Source organism: Neophocaena asiaeorientalis, unplaced genomic scaffold (assembly GCF_003031525.2).
Source record: "Neophocaena asiaeorientalis asiaeorientalis breed wild unplaced genomic scaffold, Neophocaena_asiaeorientalis_V1.1 scaffold43, whole genome shotgun sequence".
In the NCBI taxonomy this organism is placed as follows: Eukaryota; Metazoa; Chordata; class Mammalia; order Artiodactyla; family Phocoenidae; genus Neophocaena; species Neophocaena asiaeorientalis.
This window is the reverse complement of record NW_020173674.1, coordinates 7,094,615-7,094,837: the sequence shown is the minus strand read 5'-3', so window position 1 is coordinate 7,094,837 and position 223 is coordinate 7,094,615.

The following is a 223-nucleotide window of genomic DNA, read 5'->3' as shown; positions in this document are numbered from 1 at the left end:
AGGAACAGCTCTTCTTTAAAAAATGGGGGGGGGTGGGGGGGGAGGCCAGAGGACCACAGGGGAGAAAGGAGTCGCCTCAGGTTTCCCTTCAGTGAGTGCTTCCTAAAGGGAGAAGCACAGTTCGTCTTGTACGCTCACATGATCCTTGGAGACACAACTCATCTCCCACGATGTCACCTGTAAGGACAAGATAAACAGCCCAACCTGGGGCCCAGCTCAGGCT